This window comes from Sapajus apella, unplaced genomic scaffold (genome assembly GCF_009761245.1).
Source record: "Sapajus apella isolate SASKATOON/1434 unplaced genomic scaffold, GSC_monkey_1.0 scaffold28, whole genome shotgun sequence".
Taxonomy (NCBI): Eukaryota; Metazoa; Chordata; class Mammalia; order Primates; family Cebidae; genus Sapajus; species Sapajus apella.
Genome location: NW_022436968.1, coordinates 17,234,349 through 17,257,166, shown reverse-complemented (window position 1 = coordinate 17,257,166; position 22,818 = coordinate 17,234,349). Strand labels below are relative to the sequence as shown.

Here is a 22,818-nt window from a genome sequence, read left to right as displayed (position 1 = left end):
AGGAGCACAGGCACTGCAGAGAGCCTCTACTAAAACAATGTGAGCAGAAATGTATAATCAAAGCTGCCATAGAGAGTCCCTATCAGGGCAGTGGAGGTTGAGGGATTGGGGCTGCCTTTGGGACCCTAAGACTGCAGAGCCATTGACAATGTGCAATGTCTGCCCGAAAAAGCTATGGGCGTTTGACTCCAACTGTGAGAACAGCCATGTGTGCTGCACCCAGTAAAGCAACTGGGGCAGGGCTGCCCAAGGCTTTGGGAACCCACCACTCATGTCAGTGTGCCCAGGAGATGGCACATGGTGTGAAAGATTATGCAGGAGCCTTAAGATTTAATGTCTCCCCTGCTGGGTTTCAGACTTGCATGGGGCCTGTTGTTCCTTTCTTTTGGCCTATGTCTCCTTTTTCAGGTGGGAGTGTTTACCAAATGTCCATTGCATCTTGAAAGTAAATAACTTGTTTTTCATTTTACAGGCTTACAGCTGGAAGAAACTTGCTTTGAGTCTTAGATGAGACTTTGGACTTTTAAGTTGTTGCTGGAACAAGTTAAGACTTTTGGCATTATTGGAAGGGAATGATTGTATTTTATATGTGAGAAGCACATGACTTTTTTGAGGCTAGAGGCAGAACGCTATGTTTGCATATGGTTCATCCTCATCAAAACTCATGTTGAAATGTTATTGTCAGTGCTGCAGTATAGGGAGATGGAGCCTAGGGGAGCTGTTTGGGTCATGGGAGTAGACCCCTCATGAATGGCTTGGTGCTGTTCTCACAGTAGTGAGCTCTTGCTCTTGTGAGACTGTATTAGTTCTCATGGAAATGGATTAGTTCCCATGAGAGTGGGTTGTTATAAAGCAAGCTGCCCTTGGGTTTTGCCCCTTTGCACATGCCTGCTTCCCCTTTGACCTTCCGCCATGTTATGATGCAGCATAAAAGTCCTCACCGGAAGCCAAGCTGATGCTGGTGCCATGCCTCTTGTACTTCCCAGCCTGCAGAACCATGAGCTAAATAACCTTTCTTTATAAATTACCCAATCTGATCTATTCTGCTATAGCAACACAAAATGGACTAAGACAGGTGCTGTTATCCAAATTAATTTATTAGGCAGAACACAATAACATGATTTATAAAAAGGAATTAGCAGAGAAGACAGCTTTGGGTACTGTCACTGAAAAATTTATTCCTCAGAGATGGAGTGTGCTATGGGATACATTGATGGGGATGTTACACAAATTACTTTATTTTAGAATGTTTCACTGCTTTCACTGCCAACATGTAAGCAACATTGAAGTATCATGTCTTTCCTCCAGACTGGAACCTTTCATGGTCAGAGATATCCTGTTAATACCTGTTTTTATTTCTGCAATGTAGCCATGAAAATAATAAGTTGGATGAGAAGAGTCTTTGAGGCCCATGGTCAAAGATAAGATTTCTAAAAGAAAAATGTCATCAGCCTGTAGGAACATATGTTCTGGCTTGCAAAGCGTTCAAACTGTTTTTCCCATGGCATCAGACAGCCATCTAAAATGCCTCTGATGGCCAGCCATCCAGTTGTCTGAAATGACACAAATTTTCATTTGACTGTTGCCTAAGATATTATAGGCCTGGTCTGATTTATCTTTAAGTCCTGAACAGTGATAATATGCACAATTATCCTGTTGGATTATGCTTTAAATTTTCTTGCTAAGATTAATGCAGTATATGCAATTAGCTTTCCTTAGACCACACCAGCCTTATGAATAATTAAAAACTGGATGACAATTGCAATGGTATTTGAGCAGCAACTTAAATATTGCACTCGTTTTTTGAGGCTTTCTCTGTGGAGAGTTATGGAACACATTTCCTGGGTGTGTTAGGCCATTATTGCTCTCATGGCTAGAGTGGGAGCAAGAGAGAGAGAGGGAAGAAGTGCAACATAGTTTTTAAACAACGAGATCTTGAAGGAACTCAGAGTGGTAACTCACTTATCACCAAGGGGATAGGACTAAGCCATTCATGAGGGATCCACCCCCATGATCCAAACACCTCTCACCACACCTCACCTCCAACACTGGGGATTATATTTTAACATGAGATTTGGAGGGGACAAACATTCAAATCATATTGCTGCATCTGTGCTGGTGGACTGAGACCAACCTAGAAAACAAGCCTGTCCTTTAAGTCTCCTGCTCTCTCACTCCCCACATTCAATGATTCAAGTTCTAACAGTTCTGCCTGTGAACTAATTCAACTCTGTATGTCTCTCTTTAGTCTCTATCACCACTGCTCTGATTTCTGCACCACCATCTCTCTCTTGGGTATGGCAGTAAGCCTTCTTGTAGAATAAATGGTTTCCCCTCATCTCTTTCTGGAATGCTTCCAAAGATTACAAGGTACTTCATCTTCCTTCTTTCTTCAGGACTTTACTTTTGGGACCTCTTAAGGCTTTAAATGCACTTTACCATTTCTCCCAGGAAATCATGGGATCCTTGTGCAATATAGACCTCCCAGTGGTTTGACTTTGTATGTTAGAGTTTCTGTCTCAGGTATGGAGTGCTATGGCTATCACCCCAATGACTCTTACAGCCTGAATGTATAGGAACATTTTAGGACTGAGACTTCAAATTATTTTGGAAGAAATGGTTTCTATAAATGGTATTAGAAGTTGAGGGTGATATAGACAATTTAAATTGATTTAATGACTTTCTCTATTGCCCAGACTGGAGTGCAGTGGTGCAATCTTGACTCACTGCAACCTCCACCTCCTGGGTACAAGCAATTCTCGTGCCTCGGCCTCCCTAGTAGCTTGGATTTCAGGTGTGCACCACCAATGCCTGGCTAATTTTTGTATGTTTAGTAGATATGGGGTTTTACAACGTTGGCCAGGCTGGTCTCAAACTCCTTACCTCAAGTGATCTGCCTGACTCAGCCTCTCAGAATGCTAGGATTAAAGGCGTGAGCCACCATGCCCGGCTGTGACTTTCTTCTAGTGAATAATTTAATAACATTATTTTGCTTTATAAGCACATCAAGTACTTTTCTTACCCCTGGATCTCTATGCCACTGGGGGATTTTTTAGAGATGGTTATATGGTTTCACTGTGTCCTCACCCAAATCTTATCTTGAATTGTAACCCTGATAATCCCCAAGTGTCATGGGAGGGACCTGGTGGGAGGTAATTGAATCATGGGGGCAATTTCCCCCATGCTGTTCTCATGATAGTGAGGGAGTTCTTACCAGCTCTGATGGTTTTATAAGTGTCTGCATTTACCCTGCTGCACTTGGTCTCCCTCCTCCTGCCCTGTGAAGAGGTGCCTTCCACCATGTTTATAAGAATCTGAGACCTCCCAGCCATGCAGAACTGTGAGTCAATTAAACCTCTTTCCTTTATAAACTACCCAGTCTCAGGTATTTCTTCACAGCAGCATGAGAACAAACTAATACAGTTTTGCCCTTCTCTGGCCTCAACAAATGAAACCTTGAAGACCCTTCCTTCCATCTGTAAAGAACCTATGAAAATAAAAAACAAAGAAATAAACAAAAAACCAATCAAGACATGAAAATGTCCTCAGGTGGCATAATGTGTTTGAAAGATGTCAGTTCAATATAAAATCATCTGAAGTCAGATCATGTTCTGCCGTCACCAACAGTATAGCCATGAAAAGTTCTTAACCTCACTGAAACAGTTTTCTTTTTGGTAAAACAGGAACAAAAAATGTCTATGTAAATTTATTACAAGAGTTCAAGATAAAACATAGCATCTGACCTAGAGTAGATATGTAATACATTTAATGATTAGTGTTACATAAATGGACCTATTGCGATTCCTTGGGATTCTTATTAGACTATTTTAGGCTTCAATGACTATGGGCCCAAATTATTAAGATAAACATCTGCCTGCCATCCAGGAATAGATGTTCTCCCGCCACTTGATGTTACATTCCTAAGAATGTCTGATAAACTCTAGAATGTGGAAAGGAAAATATACGGTATAAAGTAGTGTCTTTATTAGACCTGCTTCTCTCTAAGAAATGAACGTTTCAAGTTAAATAGTTTATTTTGTTCACTGAACAAATTAGTAAGTGCTTACTCCACTCAAGGCATTATGAAGGATCTAAAACTGACAAGACATTTACAAGCCAGAGGAGATGCCACAGGTACATTGAAAAAATATTGCAACCCAGGCAATGTGGACAATGCCTTAAAAGTGATAGAACATGACACAGAGGTTCAGATATAGTAAAAAACAAACCCTGGTTTGGCTAGAGGAGCAGTTTGCAACCATGTCAGATACCTTGCCCCTTCTTTTATAGCAAATATTTTCTAAGGCCCTCTTTACTATTTTGAAATGAAATTCATATGGAATATATAATATCCTACACACAATTTCTTTTTCTTCTTTTTTAAATCTCAGGTGCATAAACTGATTAATCACATTGACACACTTTCATTATTGGTCCATGCTTGGCTCTCTTCTAGTCTTCTCTTTGTTTAGTTTTAATAATGTAATAATCAGCAGTGAAGCCATCACCCAACTTAAAAGACAAGACCTTTACCCTGACCTACATTTAACTCTGGAGACTCCTCCCAAACCAACCTCCATCTCTCTTATCCTAGGTAACCATCACCCTAAATCCATTGTTTTCATTGTCCTGCTTTCCCTTTATATCATTTCAGTGTATCTGTATGAATTTCTTGGACATATTTTTACTTTAGTTGTTTGAGCTTTAAAAAGCTTTCACATGGCATATACGCTTTTAAAGTTATTCATCCATATTATCGCATATGTCATTGTGGGAATTCACTGGTTTTAACAACCGTATTACATACTATTATGTGAATTTGGCATAGTTTACTTGCCCACTCTCCTGTTGACAGGCATTTTGATTGTTTCTAGATTTCCGCTGTTTTGAAAAGCACAGCTATGGACATTTTTATATACACCTCTTTGTGTACATATCCAAGAGTTTTTCTTGTATATATACCCGGAAGTGGAATTGTATCATTAGAGTATTTGAATGTTTAATGTTATCACATAAAACCAAACTATTTTTTCACTACTGTTGCCCTAATTTATCTTCTCACTCAAAGTGTATAAAAGATTCTGTAATATACATCCTCTTTAACACCTGCTGTTGTCAGAATTTGTTTATTGGCCATATAGACTTTCCCTTTTGTAAAGATCTTGTTCTTGTCTTTTGCTCACTTTTACGTTGGATTGTAAATGCTTTTCTTACTAATTCGTAAGAGTTCTTTATATAGTCATTATACTAGTTCTTTATCAGTTATGTGAATTGCAAACATCTGGTTTGTAACTTTTCACTTACATTTAAGTTAAAGTACTTAATTTTATTAATCTTTCATAGTAAACAATTTTTATGTATTGTTTTCAAAACCTTCCTTACTTTATGTCTAAATTATATTCTTTTTTTACAGTTTGATTTCTGCATTTAAATTTTTAATCCATCTGGACTTGTGGTTTCTATATGATGTGAGGTAGAGATTCATTTTAATTTTTTCCCAAATAACCTTTTTTTTTCTCAGCTCCATTTATTGACCAGTCTCTTAGTCTACCTTGATTTGACATACCACCTCTGTCGTATACAAAGTTCCCTATAAGCATAAGTCTGTTCCTAGGCTCTCTCTTCTATTCCACTGTTAAATTTTATCGAGTTCTGGACAAATGCCACATTGTCTTAATCTCCATATACCCATCATAAATCCTAAAATCTGGTTGGGTGGATACCATCTCTGTATTTTCCTTTTTCAGACGTAAATTGTGACTATTCTTGGTTCTTACTTTTCCTTATATGGCTAATTTTCAACATCAACATAATGCTCCTACTATAATGTGAAGAATAAATAAAAGCAAAATGATTTGTAGTAAAATAGTATGTAGTTTAATGTATATAAGTCTAGGTCATGACAACTGCAGAAAAACCTCTCCACAAATATTCAAAATGCCCCCTAAGAGTAGTGCAGCTCCCACTGAGAACTGTCAGCATAGAGAACCAGCCGATACTGTAGAGAAGACAGCATATTAGTTGAGCCTTAAACGGTGGGTGGGATTTAAGCTGGCAGATCTGAGTAGGGGAAGAGCAGAATTTCAGTACAAAGATAATAAAGCACAAGTTATCTTTGTAGGAAGTTTCCTGATTACGTTGTAAAAAAATTTTTGTTTTTAGTTTTTGTTTGTGGAGAGCTGGGGCAGGCCAAGGCATGTTAATACCTATATCACGACCCCTTAGACTAGTGCAGTCCAACACGCAGCTCACCCACCTGCTTGCTTTTGGGCAAATCAGCTAGAGACTAAATTAAGTTCTGAGAACATAAACCAATAAAGCAAAGCAATAAATCCAGCTTTAATAAAAATGAAACAGGTTCTCTATATTCACTTTAAGCTGTAACTTTATTAAGTACCTTTACATTGTATTTTATTAAGCACATTTGTAATAACATTTTTTTCAATTGACAAGCATTTCCTATTGTTTCATTTTGCCTCTGTGAACAGCTTAGATCTTTTAAAAAATAAAGTTTGGACATTAAAGCATGGTTGTGATTGCCTGATAAAGCCAGGTAGTAGGAAAGTGGGGAAAGGGCCCCAACTTCATTATATGATGACTAGGCCGGCCTAGAGGAGAATTTTGTCCTTTCTCAGGTGGTAGTTCCCAGGCTGCCCTTCACTGTGTTGACTCCACAGGTAGGGGCTGGGAGGAAGGGAGCTATTCATTTGTCCATCTGGTAATCAGTTTCTCTGTAAATTTAAGTGTCTAACTAGCAATTCCCTTTAGACAGAATAGCAAGATAAAATAGCTAGTTTTTTAGACATTCAGTAAGACAAGGGTGTTACGACCTCCTTGAAGATCTCGTAGCTATTTCTGATGTTGCAGGAGGATGTTCACATTACGTGTTTCATAGTGTAAAAAACCACGTCACAGATGTAAGTTTGTAAAAAGCTTTGAACCCGATTCTAAATACAGTACCTTTGAAAATTTTCAATATTATTTAAACCAGATATTTGCTGTACCCAAGTCATACTCCCCTATGATGTTTAAATTAAGTTTTTTTTATTGCTATCATATTCCAGCATTCCTCCACCATAGGGTTGCCAGATTTTGCAAATAAAACAACAGGACATAACTATAAGTAGAATAAGTATATTTAGGACATGTTTATATTAAAAATCGTTTGTTGTTTATCCGAAGTTCAAATATAATTGGGCACCCTGGATTTTATCTGCAAAGCCAACCCCACACCAGTATTTCATACTCAGATTTCTCACTTCTACTGAACTCTTGATTTCTCTCACATCTCACTTTTCGTGGCATATCCCCTCTTTAGTCCTTATAACTATACAAATATGGAAGTCACCCTTTTTCCTTATTTTCTCCCCAACACCATTGCCACCAGGCACTAAGTAGGAATAATGCTGAGGAAGGGGGTATATTTAAGAATAGTCACATTAAAGAAAAGCCATAAAAACCCATATTTCTTCTCTCAGGTCCAATATGTGGCTACATGTAAAAAAAACTTCAGTATATTTAGGTGTCTACATATGTAACACATTTTGATGTATTAAACAAATTGATAATTATATGCATTGGTTAATAATGATCTTCATTACTTTTAAACCTACACCTTTGCATTTTCTGTAAATGGATTTGATTATTTCATCAAATACATTTAACTCAACTTCTTTTAATATAAGACTGGTATCTATGGCAGCATAAGCAACTTTATACTGAAAAGGTTAGATATTTCTAGTCTTTTTTTTTTCTTTTTTGAGACAGCATCTCGCTCTGTCCCCTAGGCTGGAGTGCAGTGGCGTGATCTTGGCTTACTGCAGCCTCCGCCTCCCCAGTTCAAGCAATTATCTGCCTCAGCCTCCTGAGTAGCTGGGATTACAGGTGCCTGCCACCATGCTCAACTAATTTTTTTGTATTTTTAGTAGAGGTGGGGTTTCACCATCTTGTCTAGGCTGGTCTTGAACTCCTGTTCTTGTGATCCACCCGCCTCAGCCTCCAAAAGTGCTGGGATTACAGGCGTGAGCCACCATGCTCAGCGAGATATTTCTATTCTTAGAAAGTCCATGTCATATCCTGCACTGGAAATTTATCATTCACTTTCTCTTCTCCTTCTGTCACATACTGCCCCCTCTCTTGCTGGGCCATCTCTTCTCATCACCTCTTCTCATCTCTCCTAGTTTATCTCCATTCCCAGGCCCCCTCTTCCTCCAGCATTGCTCTTAGAAACTAAAAAAGGCTTCTCACTTTATAAACCATCTTGTCTCATCCAGCCCAGGCCCTAAGGATCATCTTACTATAGCCAAAGTGGCTTATCAAAATGTTTTGGTAAACAAGACAAGTCTCCATCAGGTAAATTCTGCTACCAGCTCCTAACAAAATGTTTAGCGCCCTGCTACTGTTACTAAGGAGAGAGAAATATGTGGATCAAAAATGCCAGTTTAACCAGGAGGATGAAGAATGGAGCGACCCTCCATGGTCCCTGGGATTAATTTTGAGCCACTGTGGAAAGACAGGTGAAGATCAGAAGTCAGTAGAACTGCTCAAGAGAAGCTTCGTTGGGCCTGGGTGGAGATGCCTCAGCTAGGCAACCAGACAAGACTCTGGGTGGGGAGGGGGAACAAGTGGAGGCCTTTTCCCACCTTTCTGACTTCCTGCTGGTAGCTGGAACAGGGGAGACCTTGCTGGCATCCAGGAACAGATACTAGCATTTTAATTAATTTATTTATTTTTTGAGGCGGAGTTTTGCTTTTGTCACCCATGCTGGAGTGCAATGGTATGATCTCAGCTCACTGCAACCTCTGCCTCCCAGGTGCAAGTGATTCTCCTGCCTCAGCCTCCCAAGTAGCTGGGATTGCAGGTGCCCACCACCACGCCTGGCTAATTTTTGTACTTTTAGTAGAGACAGGGTTTCACCATGTTGGTCATGCTGGTCTCAAACTCCTGACCTCCAATGATCCACCCACCTCACCCTCCCAAAGTGCTGGGATTACAGGTGTGAGCCATTGCGTGTGGCCTACAGGCATTCTTCTATCAGACAATATCATCTTCCAGATGAGTTATATGCAACTGGAGGGGGAACCACTACGGAGGAAGGAGGGGGGACTGCTGTTCACGGGCTAGTTTGTGTAACACTGTAAGGCTGCCTTTTGGGCCCTCCAGGCCCAAAAGAGTCAAAAGTGATAGAAGTCAACAGAGAGCTCACACATAGTTATTTGGTCTGTGGAGGAAAAATTAATTAGCTAGACCTAGAAGGATTGCTCAGTAGGCAGCCTCCTTTGAAGAAGTAGCATCTGCTATGTGAAGAGACATGCATGCATATATGAATGTTTAGTATTGTTCTAACTAGTAAAAAAAAAATACAATGTAAAGACAATGGCTTCCTTTCAAGGAAATGGCTGCAGTGTTTCTAGAAGATTACGGCAGATTTCTCTCTTGTGGCTTTTAAGAGATAGGTTAGGAATGTTGGTAGCTTACAGATAATAACACTTGAGCAACTATGAGGATCAGACTAAGCCATTGAGATGGTGGCCCTGGGCTCAGTTCATTCCACCCTCATGGAATCTAAGACTACCAACTTTGTATTGCCCTTAGAGATAGGTCTTTAAAAACACACCCCCAAAAGAAGAAAAACAAGCAAGCAAACAAATTGAACCATCAACAGTACAGAAAAAGCAAAATGGAAGCCAAGACCTGCATTCATTGCAGCCCATCGGGGTGACTCCAACCTTACCGAGGCATGTGGAGGTAAAAGCTGCCAGCTCCTGGTGGCCACATGAGAAGCAAATCCATTTGGCGGGTGGACATTTTTAAAGCCTGCCACATATGTTAGCTATTTTTATGGCAATTAAATTGTTGAGGGATCTGTGCAATAAAACCTTTCACAATAAACCATGTGGAAAATCATCTAATCCAACCAGTGGAGGTCAAAAGCCACAGCAACATGTTGCTTTATACCATGAAGAAGAATGAAGACTCTTTAGACTGCTTGCTTTTCCTCTTTTCTTTATAGTCTGGTGGTCCAGATTTGGGGATGGAAGGTAAATTGTGTAAAATGGCAGCAGCAGGGATGGGGGCAGGGGAACCTTTCTTGACAATTTGAATCTAGGGAGTGCTCTGCCAGTGACTTCAAAAGCAGTGTCATTTCTGTGCTACCCCTTGCCATGTTGGGAAGTAGATACCCAAATTAAGGAATATCGGGAGATGGAAGTGGAAAGAGAATAGTTACTTGATTCTTTTCTCCAGGACAGGGAGGTAACGGACATCAGTCAGAACAGGATTTCACTGTGAAAGGGCCTGGGGTTTGGGAGGTCTGAAAGAGATTTTAATGATCCTCTGTGTTGAGACAGATGCGTGGAACACACAACTTTCAGAACACTGGGGAACCCTTGCATTTTCTCCTAAGAAAATGCAATGATCTAAATGAAAACAAATGCTTCTAAGACTTCTATAACACATTCTTACTAATTTGTATTTTGAGGATTTAAGCACGAGTCATTTAGCTATACTTGGGTCTAGAAAGTCATTATAGTTTCAAGAAAGTCTCCAGGCCAAAAACATTTGAAGTTTCTCATTAACCTCTAAAAAACAACTAGTCCCATTTGTTTACCCTTATTCGAAGTAATTTCTGAAAACTTCTACTATTCAAATGTGTTTATCTCCTAAAATAGGCTCCTAATGAAGTCAGCACTCTATTCAATATTCTTTTCTGTTTCCTACCCAAATGTTTTAAAATTAGAGACTTAGAGCACATCTAAATAGCATGAAATGCATGGTCAGAACTATTTAAATAGAAAGAACAGTGCTACTATTAACAATCAGAAAATCCTCAGATCTCAAATGGCAGAGACAGTGTCACACTCATTCTTACTATGCGATAGTCTAAATTCTGCCTGAGGTGTGTCACAGGTATTCATTCCATGCCCGGTGACCTCACCTGTGAACCCAGGCCAATTCTGGATGGATGAAGGTGTGTGGACAGTTTTTGACTCCTCCTTCTAAAACACCTTTACAATATGGTTCATTTTGTTGAAGGATGGTTTCTGATCAACAGAACATGTGCAGATAAAACAACTGACCAAGGGATCGAAATTTCACTTCTTGGTTGTCGAGTGTGGTCCTAGGGACCTGAACTATTACATTCCCAGAGCAAACCTCCACAGTCATGGTTGTGGCACCTTCAGCCCAGCAAGGCTGGGCTGAATGTTAGAGAGCATCTGGCACAAACTTCATATTTTAAAGGTGACAAAACTGAAGCTCAGAGAGGTGGGGGTGACTTTTACATTCAACAAACTAGGGCAAGAACTAAGGTCACCTGAATTTAAACCCCAGGTCTTTAAGTAAATAGTAAATACTTGTGTTATTTGCTATTTATCTGCTCTGGACTTGCATCTTATATAAAATGACAGTATTGGGTGATTTAATCTGGTTTTTCTCTTAGTCCCAATATTCCTCAGTTCTTTCCACTGTGCTGTGTCTTTGATCTCATTCACTCATTCATTCATTCCACATAGAGGAGCGTTGCTTGGAAGCAGCTGCTCATCAGGGATCATATCTCTCAGTCTGGTCCCACTTCCCTCTCAGCCCTTGCCTCTAGCTGGGGCCAGTTCTTAGAATGGGATGTGATTGGCACAGAAGCATGCCACTTCCAGGCAGATGCAATTAGGAAGTAGGTGTGTCACCTTCATTCTTTCTTTCCCATCTGCTAAATGGAATAGAAGGACTCCAAGACTCTAGAGGATGGTGGAGACATAGGATGGAAGGAACCAGAGTCCCAAATCACTCCATGGAAGGCTGCCTGCCGAACAACTGCACTGGACTGTTATGTGCACCTGAAATTAACTTCTATGTCTTAATTTGTATTGTTGTTGTTAATTCTACCAGCATTACCTTGACTAATTCAGTCAGGCAACAGGCACTCAGTAAATGCTTACCATGTGCATGCCATTATGCTGGATAGTAGGCATCCATCAGCGAATAACACACCATTTCTGCCATCAAGAAGTTCAACCTGCCATCAAGAAGACATAGGTATACAGACAATTCCAATGGAGTATGGTGAGTACCATGGTAAATATGAGATGCTGTGAGAAACCATAGCCTTGGTTATTTCAGAGAAGACTCCCAGCAGAAGTTGTCTTTAAGTCAAGTACCAAGCAATGGTGGGATGACTGAATGTTTGTGCCCCCCACAAATTCATATGTTGAAGCCCAACCCCCAATGTGATGATATTTGGAGATGGGGCCCTTTGGAAAGTAATTAGGGTTAGATGAGTTCATGAGTATGGGTCCCTCATGATGGGATTAAGGCCCTTATAAGAAGAGGAACTCTCTCTCTCTCTCTCTCTCTCTCTCTCTCTCTCTCTCTCTCTCTCCCCTCTGTGCCATGTGAGGACCCAGCAAGGAGGTACTCATCTGCAAGCCAGGAAGAGAGCTGTCACCAAAATTTGACCATGCTGGGACTCTGAACTCAGATTTCCAGCCTCCAGAACTATGAGAAATTCTGTTGTTTAAGTCATGCAGTCTATGATATTTTGTTGTGACAGCCTGAGCTAAGACAGATGGGAATTTCTTTTCAAAGGACCAACTTTTGCAAAAGCCCAGAAGTAAGAGAAAACAACACTATTTAAGAAGCTTGGTAGCTATAGATAAGGATGGAGAGGAAAGCTGAGGTTGAATCTGAAGGGAAAGCCTCACTAAGGAACTGAATAAGGTTCCCAGGAAGACAGGCTTCTGTCCTGCTCCAGCCTTGCAGCGGCACCTGAAGATGTGCCTTGGGGCCCTGTGGGCATGGTTGAAAGGTTAGGCAGGCAGAGAGAAAAAGGGAGTGGCTTAGAAATGGTACTAGTGAGATCTGTAGCCTCTTTAATAAAGAAGAGATCTAAATGCTATCAGTTTGCAGATCAGGTGGATTTGACACAGCTTGGCAGCAAAGAGAAAAGCAGCAGCTCTGGAAAGTATGGTTCACTCACTAACAACGTTGTTAAGTAGGGATGTCTTCAACTCTCAAATTCATGGAAACAGAATAGTGTGGCTCTTCGGGTTGGCAGTAAAAGCAAGTGCTTCAGGGCCACGGCAGGACTTTGAGTCTAATGAATTTCTCCTCCAGAGAGAGAAGTCGTTATTCGCGCCGTGGTTTCTGACTTGGCCCAGAGGGATAAATTAGGAATCTCCCAACCCATTTGCCAATAAGCATCGTTTGGTGGACTTTTTTATCGCCTTTATTCTAGGTTTTTCCTCACCCTCAAATCTTCACAAAAGAGGGAATAAAAACAACAGAACCTCCCTTCTCCCAAATCTTGTGTAATCCTTCCATAATTCATGATCACAGAGCTGCTGTAAAAACGCAGCCTCAATGCTGTGCTTATTCCCCGTGTGCTTGGCCAAGCATGCAATTCCATTTACCAGCACTCCAGTGAGCATGTGATGATAAATAAAGCTGCCACCCTGCGCTTGCCCACCGCGTTTAAAATGACACATTGGACAAGTGGGTCTCTATTGCCTCCACTTTTTTCATAAAAAGACTAAGAAGGGTCTGTAAATGTAGTAAATCTTAATTTCTAATATAAACTCCAAATACAGAAAAAAAAATCATAGGCCAGTTTAGACTAAAGTGAATTTGATGGCCAGATGGTGAGGGCTAGAATATTTAAGAGAGAAACAATCTGAAGACTCATCTGGTAGCCACCTCATGGGTGGGGCTTCCCCTTTTCTCTCCTTGAAGCAAGCTTGCTTTCTCACAGAGCAACTTTATGGGGAGCTAAAAGCACAAATGCAGGCAGAGCCAAGTCAACATTTTAAAATGCTAAATTTTTAACTGCAAAGCCCCAGAATTTAAAAATGCCCTTTTGTTATGATTGTTCATACTAACAATTCGCTCTTACCATATAGTTACTCTGTGCAAGTCCACGCGGTGTTCTTTTGCACATTATCTCACTGAGCCTCTTGGAGCCTGTGAATTTTCTTTCATATTTCCCAGTTAGAAATCAAGGACCTTCTTTTTCTTTTACAACCATTAATAGGAGAGTTGAGGTTGAATTACCCATTGAGTACTAAGGCTTAGATGAGTGATCTCTAAGATGAACGAGCCAGCATTAAAACACCTTGTTGATCTATAATAATAGACTCCTTTGACTGGAAGCCAAAGCCCTCCTCAGTGCTGTCCAAAACTACTTATGAATCTTACTTCCAGCCGCTCTGCTTCATATATTCTTTGTTCCCACCCTTTCCCACCTCTGTCCTTTTACTCTAGTTCAGTCAGTTGCCTTGATTGCCTTTCTTTCTTTCTCCCTTCCCACCTTCCTTCCTTCCTTCCTTCCTTCCTTAATTCCTTCCTTCCTTCCTTCCTTCCTTCCTTCCTTCCCTCCCTCCTTTCTTTTTTTTCTTTCTTTCTTTCTTTTTCTTTCTTTCTCTTTTTCCTTCCTTCCTTTCTCTTTTTTCCTTCCTTCCTTCCTTCTTTCTTCTTCCTTTCTTTTTTTTTTTGAGCTGGAGTCTCGCTCTGTTGTCCAGGCTGGAGTGCAGTGGTGCAGTGGTGTGATCTCAGCTCACTGCAACCTCCAGCTCCCAGATTCAAGTGATTCTCCTGTCTCAGCCTTCTGAGTAGCTGGGACTACAGGTGTGTGCTACCATGCCTGACTAATTTTAGTATTTTTAGTAGAGATGGGGTTTCACTGTATTGGTCAGACTGGCCTTGAACTCCTGACCTCAGGTGATCCACCTGCCTCAGCCTCCCAAAGTGCTGGGATTACAGGTGTGAGCCACCATACCTGGCCACCTTGATTGCCTTTCTCCCCAATCCTTATCTTACATCCTCTACCCAGCCTTCAATCCAGCTCAGATTTTATATGTGCTGCAAAGCCTGCCTCGACTCTCCTTCCCCAACTGGAAGCCACCTTTCCTCTTCTGACCATCTGACGCTCTTTTTAAGTTCAGAAAATCTGTCTTTGCAAGGATGTACACAGCAACATCGTTGTAATAGCAAAAAGTAGGAAACAACATAAATGTCCACCAATGCGGTATCAGTTAAGTAAATTACTGTGCTCTGGTATATTGTGGAGAACATTGCAGCTATTAACCGTGGTGATATCGATCTATATATTTACTGATTTAGAAAGATGACCACTACAGATTGATGTGCAAAAATAGGGATGATTCTCTTTAAAAACTTAGGTAATTTAAATATCACCTTCTATAGTTAATGGCTGAAGTCTCCCTCCTTCCTTTTTGCTTGCCCAAGCTCTGACCCCAGAAGTAGCCTAACGTTTGTGAAAATCCTCAAAGGGTGAGGAGGGAGGATCCCATATGCTCACAGCTACAGTCTCTATTCTGCATCTGCCCTTGAAGATGCTCTAAGATGTTTCATTGCTTTGCCTTCTGATAGAGCCCTTCACGGGAATGATTTTGATTTACCCCAAGCCATCAGTCTGTGGGTAAGCACTGCATTCCATTGAGAGCTATACTCATCACGACCCCTCTTCCTCCTTTGTTCACCATATGTGATGAGACACATGCTAAACAGGATGTGATCCCTATCCTGAAAAGGCTCTTGGTCACTTCAGGCTTCTATTCCCAGGCCTTGCTTAGAAGTTCCTTTGTAGCTATAGGATCGTAGTACTTCCCCCTAGGGTAGGCATATGAACTGAGTGAAAAGATCTGGGTTCAAATCCCAGCTCTGTCACTTACTAGCTTACCATCCTAGGCAAGTCATTCTGTCTCAGACTCAGTTTCTTCATGTAAAATAGGAGTGGCAATGTTACTATTTAGCTTCCTGGCAAGGGATGAATGAAATGTGATTATCAAAGTTATTCATATATTATAAAAATCTCCCACAAAGGCTATTATTAAATACATGCCCAGTCCCACACCTCCTCTAACCTATGCTACCTGCCAATTCATACAACTTCTGGGAATTTTTAAACTCTAGTTTTTGTTTTTAAAAAAGGTTAGGATGGGAACAAAACCTGCATGACCTCACTGATCTGAACTTCAAGGGACCCTTTGACTGTGAAAGGCCTGATGTCAGCAGTGACCCTGACTCAGGATATGTCTTACCACGTTAGCAGTATCTAAGGTGGCAGCACTTCAGTGGATCCAACTCTTGGTTGAAACTCACAGCCCATTCCCAAGTTCTCATCCAGACCATAAGATGGGATACAGAAAACCACTACCTTACATGTCAGATAAATAGGGTCCCTTTGCTGAAAAGCAGAAATGTGCATTTCCATGAAACTGAGGATTTGAACAAGCAACCCACACCCAGGAGGTTGAGGAACATTAGATAAATGCCCCCAATTTCTCTTGCGTCTTCACTGCTGAGCCTCTCTGTTCTGCACTGAAGGCCATGATCACTTTGGGGTGTGTGAATTGTTGTGTGTTTCCCCTGTTGAGTGGTTTCTTTTGTGGGCCTCAGTTATAGTTATGAGGTGTTAACAGGCTCCTGGAAGAGCCATCAAATCAAATGGAAGGTGTTAGATTTTGATCCCTGGCTGTGGTTCAGGTTTATTTAATTTCTGTCTCCTCCCCGCACCTCCCTACTCTCAACCCTTTGGTCCATAAATCCAAGTGTATTATTTTTATCTGTTTGGGGGCTATATCCACTGTCATTCTTACCCTTTATAGCTTTGGAAATGGCCTTTTCTTTCCATCATGAAGAGGTTGGGCCTTGATGGGAAAACCTACCATGTTCAAATGCTTTGTACTCTTTTGATGCCCTTCTCCTGGGATCCAACAAGAACTAAGCGGGTCCTTACTGCTATGGTCCATGTAGTTGACTTACAAACAGCACATGTAGATTTGTCTTCTTATGTGCAGTTTTTATTTTAAACCCAAGAAGCTGGAAACAGTGGCTCACGTGTGTAATCTCAGCACTTTGGGAGACCAAGATAGGAGGATCACTTCAGCCCAGGAGCTCAAGACCAGCTTGGGCAACATGGAAAAACCCTGTCTCTAGAAAAAATACAAAAATTGGCTGAGTGTGGTGGTGCACACCTGTAGTCACAGCTACTCAGGAGGCTGAGGAGGAGGATGGCTTGAGCCCAGGAGATGAAGGCTTCTGTGAGCTGAGATCATGCCACTACACTCCAGCCTGGGCTACAGTTAGACCTTGGCTCAAAAACAACTACACACACACACACACACACACACACACACACACACACACGTGAGTGTGTAAAAGTAAAAGTAAAATAAACCCAACTGTACCCTAGTTCTTTAGAAGCTCCCGCTGGGTCAGATGTGTGGTTTTCCTACTGGTCATTTATCATCTTGATAAACTCAGAACTCTCATTGACTACTCTGTTGATGGACAATCATTGTCTCTCATATTTTGTCTCTCTCAATTTTGATTTAAAAAAAATACTTATTTATTGGAGAAAATGTGGAACATCAAGATGCATAAAACAAAATGTAAGAATCACAGATGAGCTGTCTTTATGAGACAATTGCTGTTAATAATTGCCATGTCTTTCTAATCTTTCATCTAAGATCAAATTGACTATTTAGCAGAATTGGGACCATTCATTTATTCATTTTGGTAAGTTTTTTTTTTTTTTTTTTTAGAGATGGAGTCTTGCTCTGTCACCCACGATGGAGTGCTGGAGTGCAGTAGTGCCATCTTGGCTCACTGCAACCTCCACCTCCTGTGTTCTAGCAATTCTCCTGCCTGAGCCTTCTGAGTAGCTGGGACTACAGGTGCATGTCACCATGCCCAGCTAATTTTTCTTATTTTAGTAGAAACGGGGTTTTACCGTGTTTCCCAGGCTGATCTCGAACTCCTGAACTCAGGCAATTCACCCACCTTGGCCTCCCAAAGTGCTAGGATTACAGGTGTGAGCCACTGTGCCTGGCTGGTAAGTTTCTTTTTTAAAAAAATGTATCAGAGTCATGTTACTATGCCTGCTTAAGCATTCTCACTTAGCTGGGTGTGGTGGCTCACATCCGTAATCCTCGCACTTTGGGAGGCTTAGGCGGGAGGATGACTTGAGCCCTAGAGTTTGAGACCAGCCTGAGCAATAGAGTGAGACCTCATTTCTCCAAAAGGGCTTAAAAAATTAGCCAAGGATGGTGGTGTGTGCCAGTGGCAGGATCTCTTGAGCCTGGGAGGCAGCAGTTGCAGTGAGCTGAGATCACACCACTATACTCCAACCCAGGCAACAGAGTGAGACCCTCTTTCAAAAATTAAAAATAAAAAGCATTCTCACTCCTTTACATGATTCCTCATGTTCACAGAACACTGAGAGTACCTGTCTTCAGTAGCTTCTCATGCACCAGTTCTCTGTGCTGACCTTGTCTGGTTCCAGTTTCAAAGAGTTCACACTCTGGGGCTGGAGACAGGATCTTTGGAGTCATCCAGAAAGCCCGAAGTATGGGACTATTCCTGTCTGAACATGTCTATGGAGTCACAGGATGAACAATGTCAGCATAAAAATGTAAGATATTCTCATGTCAAAAAGAACCTAAGAAATCTGCTCAGGGCACTAATTGAGTAACTTAATTATCAGATCCATTGATTTCTTTCTACAACTGCCCACAGGTTGGAATGCCATTTTTTGTCATTTATTTACTTATTCATTCATTCATTTATTAAGTAGACTTTATTTTTCAGAGCAATTTTAGGTTTACAGCAAAGTTGAACAGAAAATACAGAATTCTCATATACTTCCTCCCCTGCTATTAACGTCTGACACCCCAGTGAAACATCTGTAACATCTTACAGTCTCATGAACCAACAATGGCACATCATTATCAATAAAGGCCCTTAGTTTACAATAGTGTTGTGCTTTCTATGAGTTTTGACAAATACATAATGACATGTGCTATGGTCTGAATGTGTTTGTCCCCTCCAAAAATTGAGGTGTTGGAAACTTAATCCTCAATGCAACAGTGTGGGGAGATGGGGCCTAATGGGAGGTGTTTAGGTCATGAGGCTCCACTTTCCTGAATGGATTATTTTATAAAATGGGCCTTTGGAAAGAATTATCTGTCTCCTGCTCTTCTGCCATATAAAGAAATAGCATTAGCTCTGGAAGATTCAGCAAGATGGTCCTAACCAGATACCTGATGTCAGCACTTTGATCTTGGACTTCCCAGCCTCCAGAACTGTGAGAAATAAATTTCTGTTGTTTCTAAATTACCCGGACTCAGTTGTTTTGTTGTAGCAGCACAAAATGGATAGACCACATGTATTCACCATCATAGTATGTACAGAATAATTTTATTGCTCTAAAAATCCTCTATGCTTTCCTTATTCATTCCTCTCTCTCTCTAGACCCCTGACAACCACTAATCTTTTTACTGCTTTCATGATTTTGCTTTATCCAAAATGTCATATAGTTGGAATTGCATAATATATAGCCTTTTTAGATTGGCTTCTTTCACTTAGTAATATACATCTAAGGTTCCTCTATGTCTTTTCATGGCTTGATAGCTCATTTCTTTAGCACTAAGTAATATTCCATTGTCTAGACATGCCACAGTTTATCTGTTCACTTATTTGAAGGACATCTTGGTTGCTTCCAAGTTTTGGTAATTCTGAATAAAGCTGCCATTGACATCTACAAACAGGTTTTTCTGTGGCGTAAGTTTTCAACTTTTTTGGGTAAATACTAAAGAGCAGTATTGCCGGATCATATGGTAAGAGTATGTTTAGTTTTGTAAGACATCACCAAACCAATTGTCAAAGTTTCTGTACCATTTTGCATTCTCTTTGGTGATGAGTAAGAGTTCCTGTTGCTCCACGTCCTTGCTAGTATTTGACGTTGTCAGCGTTTTTTATTTCAGACAGCCTAACAGGTGTGTAGGGGCAACTTTAAAAAAAAAAAAAAAGATAAAAAGGCTTTCCTAGTTGGAATTGCCTAGCATGAGTCTGTGAATGTGGATCTAATATATTATCCACTTTCTGTTCTTAAGCAAAAGTATGCTAACTTCTGAGAGCCACACAGTTTGTCCCTTAGCCCCTCCATTTTAGCACCATACCTGGTACCTTGTAGGTGGTTAGTAAATATCTGCTAATTGCATTGTTTCTAATAACCCAGCTGCCTCTGCTTTTGAGAACCATAAAGAATTCATTTAGAGAGTTTCAGACCAGCACTTAGGCATATGCATGCACATATACAGTGCACACGCATGCACACACACACACACACACACACACACACACACACATGCACTCTTCTGCTGTAGCTTGGGACTGTATTATTCAGACCCTTGAGCTCCAGATTCTGAGTACATCCAAATGTTGGCCTTGTAAGTGATAACAAATGAAGCATGTTTTGGTGATGTTTTATTTTGGTCAATAATCAAGTCTAGTATCACATCTGTGTCTTAGACCATGAAAAAGTCACTCCCTCTATTGCTGACAATATGAACAAGTCTCACACACCTGCATCTAAGGACACTCACATCTTGTCAGGATAGAAGCAAAGGCTGATGACAGCTGTGGTCACCACCCCTCTCCTTTTTTCCTTCCATCATGGTTCTTCTTAGGAGGGTTCTTGAAGTAAGGAGACCTGACATCTTCTGAATCCTTTGGAGCTAAACCTACCATCCATTTCTTGTGCTCCCACTGTACTCTGTACTTATTCTGCATTATGTGCTTTACATAGGGTAGGTGGTATTGAATGTGTGTTGAATGACTAATGTACCTTTGAGCTGATGTAGAAGTCCAGAGTTTCCTAGTAAAGAACCACATAACATTCCTAGGTTCATTGTTTAGAGCCATTATTGTAGCTGCTTTGCAATAGCAGAAATGACTACAGGTTTTTCCCTTATGAGCCTACATCCATAGCCAAATGTGGAACCAATACTCCCCAACCCCCTACCTCCTGCTTATTGTCAAAAACACATCACACATTGTAGCAATCATATTGCCAAAGCTTTATGGCATCCATAAATTGAAAACTACTGCCTCTGACAGTTATGGGCTTATGTCAACACCAGATCACGTTGACTCTTCTGGAATGTGTTTGCAAATCCACTACACCAGCCTTGGAAGCTGTTGACATCAGAGGCTGTAAGTTAATTAGATGTGCCCCAGAGCATTGTGGGTCTTGCCATCTAGGAGAATTATTTTTTCTTAAATTCTTCTCTTTAATTCAGTCCAAGGGTAGGTGCTGTCTTGGCTGCCTTATTTGGTGGGAGTCTGAGTTGCTGGGCAAGTGATGATGTCTGTGAATAATTTCTCTTTCTTCCCTTTTGGCAGATGGCAGTAGGAATGGCTGGGACAGTGAGAAATGGTCGTGGCCATGAACTCTGCTCTGAAGGAGAGACTCCTCACCACCTGCATATTTTAAGCAGTCTCTGTCCAACTATGCCATTGCAGCCCTCTGGGCAGGATATTGCTGAGAACTGTGCTGTGGCTCCATTTTAGTGGCCATGCAAGCTGTGGGCTCCCTGGCCCTTATGTGTGCATGTAACGGAGTGCCTGAGAGGACATCCTGGCTCTTTGGAGGTCCTTTCTCTGCCTATTTTTCCTCTCTACTGTAACATCCTTGTTGTTCAGAAAGAAAATGAGAACCTCCCACTAGTTAGAATATGTTCCTGAGTATATACAGTTTCTATTCTGGAGGAGCCAAGAAAGGAAGAGGATTCTGACTGGTTCTATCAGGCTTCAAGGAAAATGGCTGTCCTGTGAAATCGTCAAGACTTGGGTTCCTTCTTCCACTGCTGTGCCCTGGTGCAGGGCATTACCCCCAGCCTGACAGGTTGTCATGAGTGCTTCAGCTGACAGGAGCAAACGTTGTGACAGAAGTGGACACCTGGAGCAGTGGGAAATGAAGCCAAGGAGGTCAGGGAGAGCCCTGCAGAGCTGTCTGCTGCCAACCTCCTTCCCTGCCCTGTCATATTGATTCAGCTTCAGGTGCCAAGAGCTGAGCAAGACGCAGAGACAGTTTACATTCGAGTGGTGGGAAACACACACACGCACACGCACAGACACACAGGCATTTCCACACAAAACCACCTAACATGTATCCGTGAAAAGGCGTGGTGGCTGAGTCAGTACCTCTGGAGTTCTAAGTAATCGGTAGATGATATGTAGGCTCAGAAGAGAGAGGTACTTTTAGGCAGGTGGTCTAATTATGAAATAAATGTGGTAGTCCAAGCATGAGCTACATAGCAACTCAACTAAAGTAGAGAGAGCTCAGAGGGAGTGAGGGGCGGGGGTCGACAAGAGATGCAGTGAGGTGTTGAAGAACAGGCTTACACAAAATGAGTTGGGGAAATCTCAGGAGACCCTCTAACCAGTCCCCAGCCCTATTTAAGGCAGTGGAGTGGCTATGGCCGTGGAGGTTTTGCTGTCAACCTTTGGGGATACAGATGCTCCATGGTTTCCAATGAGGTTACCTCTCAATAAACCCACTGTAAGCTGAAAATATTGTAACCTAAAAATGCATTTAATACACCTAACCCACTGAACATTGTAGCTTAGCCTCACTACTTTAAATTGCTCAGAACACTTACATTAGCCTACAGCTGGACAAAATTGTCTGGCAACACAGTTCACTGTAGAATATCGGTTCTCTACCCTCATGATCATGAAAGAGTATCATACCACTTTCCACTGGCTTTGTATCATTTTTGTACCATTGTAAAGTTGAAAAATCATAAGTCTAAACATCTGAAATCAGGGACTGTCTGTATTTCAACATTTAATTACCATTTTCAAACACATCCCAGAAAAATCCCTCTGCTTTAAGTTGCTTTGTGATTCATTCATTCGTTCACTCACTTACTCTTTCATTCATTCACGCTTCAACAATTACCAAGCATATACTTTTTGCTTGGCCCTCTGCTAGGCTGTGGGGATTCATTCATAAATCAGACC

General features: G+C 41.2%; 1 protein-coding gene across 3 annotated transcripts in view; it reads left to right on the top strand.

The window, feature by feature from the left end:
• Window positions 1-18,158: 18,158 nt before the first annotated feature.
• Window positions 18,159-22,818, top strand: part of RBM45 (RNA binding motif protein 45) — a 485,504-nt gene continuing 480,844 nt past the window's right edge. Inside the window, exons 1-2 of one of the 3 annotated variants that reach the window (XM_032292846.1) lie at window positions 18,159-18,424; window positions 21,196-21,780. The gene's annotated coding sequence lies outside the window, so the exon portion shown is untranslated. Of the gene's footprint in view, window positions 18,425-19,464; window positions 21,781-22,818 lie in introns of those variants that run through there. The other 2 variants (XM_032292844.1, XM_032292847.1) reach the window with 2 other exon arrangements.